Source organism: Chenopodium quinoa, unplaced genomic scaffold (assembly GCF_001683475.1).
Source record: "Chenopodium quinoa cultivar QQ74 unplaced genomic scaffold, ASM168347v1, whole genome shotgun sequence".
NCBI lineage: Eukaryota > Viridiplantae > Streptophyta > Magnoliopsida > Caryophyllales > Amaranthaceae > Chenopodium > Chenopodium quinoa.
This window is the reverse complement of record NW_018744297.1, coordinates 270,001-272,500: the sequence shown is the minus strand read 5'-3', so window position 1 is coordinate 272,500 and position 2,500 is coordinate 270,001. Positions and strand designations below refer to the sequence as shown.

General features: G+C 38.5%; 2 non-coding genes across 2 annotated transcripts; one reads left to right on the top strand and one right to left on the bottom strand.

The window, feature by feature from the left end:
* Positions 1-2,121: 2,121 nt before the first annotated feature.
* Positions 2,122-2,195, top strand: TRNAM-CAU. Its single transcript has one exon. It is a non-coding gene; the product is annotated as a tRNA-Met (tRNA).
* A 230-nt stretch (positions 2,196-2,425) lies between these two features.
* On the bottom strand, positions 2,426-2,496 carry TRNAG-GCC. Its single transcript has one exon. It is a non-coding gene; the product is annotated as a tRNA-Gly (tRNA).
* Between the last annotated feature and the right edge of the window lie 4 nt (positions 2,497-2,500).

Genomic DNA, 2,500 nt, shown 5'->3' with positions numbered 1-2,500 from the left:
AAGGATTAGGGCCCCTTTTTACAGGTCAGTGGAATCTTTATGCTCAAAACCCGGATTCAAGCAGTCATTTATTTGGTACCTCCCAAGGGGCGGGAATTTCCATTCTAACCCTTCTTGGTGGATTTCATCCATAAACACAAAGTTTATGGTTAACTGATATTTCTCATCATCATTTAGCTATTTCATTTATTTTTCTTGTTGCCGGTCATATGTATAGAACAAACTTTGGGATTAGGCACAGTATGAAAGATCTTTTAGAAGCACATATTCCTCCAGGGGGGGCGATTGGGACGCGGGCATAAGGGTCTTTATGACACAATCAACAATTCGATTCATTTTCAATTAGGACTTGCTCTAGCCTCTTTAGGGGTTATAACTTCCTTGGTCGCCCAACACATGTACTCTTTACCTGCTTATGTGTTCATAGCACAAGACTTTACTACTCAAGCTGCCTTATATACGCATCACCAATACATTGCAGGATTTATTATGACAGGAGCTTTTGCTCATGGAGCTATATTTTTCATTAGAGATTACAATCCGGAACAGAATGAAGATAATGTATTGGCAAGAATGTTAGACCATAAAGAAGCTATCATATCCCATTTAAGTTGGGCCAGCCTCTTTTAAGGGTTCCATACCCTGGGTCTTTATGTTCATAATGATGTCATGCTTGCTTTCGGTACTCCAGAAAAACAAATTTTGATCGAACCTATATTTGCTCAATGGATACAATCTGCTCATGGGAAAACTTCATATGGGTTCGATGTACTTTTATCCTCAACAAGTGGCTCGGCATTCTATGCGGGGCGAAGTATATGGTTTCCTGGCTGGTTAAATGCTGTTAATGAGAGTAGTAATTCCCTATTCTTAAAAATAGGGCCGGGAGACTTTTTGGTTCATCATGCTATTGCTTTAGGTTTACATACGACTACATTGATCTTAGTAAAAGGTGCTTTAGATGCACGCGGTTCAAAGTTAATGCCAGATAAAAAGGATTTCGGTTATAGTTTTCCTTGCGATGGTCCAGGACGAGGCGGTACTTGTGATATTTCGGCTTGGGACGCATTTTATTTGGCAGTTTTCTGGATGTTAAATACCATTGGGTGGGTTACCTTTTATTGGCATTGGAAACACATCACGTTATGGCAGGGTAATGTTTCACAATTTAATGAATCTTCCACTTATTTGATGGGATGGTTAAGAGATTATCTATGGTTAAACTCTTCACAACTTATCAATGGATATAATCCATTTGGTATGAATAGTTTATCGGTTTGGGCGTGGATGTTCTTATTTGGACATCTTGTTTGGGCTACGGGATTTATGTTCTTAATTTTGTGGCGTGGATATTGGCAGGAAATGATTGAAACTTTAGCATGGGCTCATGAACGCACACCTTTGGCCAATTTGATTCGATGGAGAGATAAACCAGTGGCTCTTTCCATTGTACAAGCAAGATTAGTTGGATTAGCTCACTTTTCCGTAGGTTATATATTCACATATGCGGCTTTCTTGATTGCCTCTACATCGGGCAAATTTGGTTAATTTTTGTGTTGTCTTCACGAGAATCTCATTTCTTTGGATGGAGAAGGCAACCCCCTTTCTTATACACTTTTACATCTAGGATCCGACCCGTATCATTGATACTAATAGGAACTGAACCATTATGGCAAGGAAAAGTTTGATTCAGCGACAGAAGAAGAGGAAGAATTTGGAACAAAAATATCATTTGATTCGTTGATCCTCAAAAGAAGAAATAAGCAAAGTAGCATCGTTGAGTGATAAATGGGAAATTCATGGAAAGTTACAATCTCTACCACGTAATAGTGCACCTACGCGTCTCCATCGACGTTGTTTTTTGACCGGAAGACCGAGAGCTAACTATCGAGACTTTGGGTTATCCCGACATATCCTTCGTGAAATGTTTCATACATGTTTGTTGCCAGGGGCAACAAGATCGAGTTGGTAAGCATAAAAAAATATTTTCATTTCTATGATCATCGTTGATCGTAGATAGATCCTTTACCATTCTGTACAAATGGGGTATTCTATTTGTACAGATAGGGTAGAGGGCACATTCCTTTTTTGTTTGTCAATCCCTTCCCAACTTTTTTTCGACGCGGGGTAGAGCAGTTTGGTAGCTCGCAAGGCTCATAACCTTGAGGTCACGGGTTCAAATCCTGTCTCCGCAAAATTTGAATTTTGGACAAAATTTTAGGTTTGAATCTGTTAACTAGTAAATTAACTAAATAAAATACTACTAAATAAATATTGAAATTAATTGAAATTCATATTTATTCGGTTTTCTTTTTGGGGGAGTGAGAAAATAAAAGAACGCGAAGGATAGAATCACTACACTATCGGGATCGACTATAACTATAACCAAATTCTTTATCATAGTAAATAAATTTACTTTCCCTTGAGCGGATAGCGGGAATCGAACCCGCATCTTCTCCTTGGCAAAGAAAAATTTTACCATTCGACTATATCCGCATTT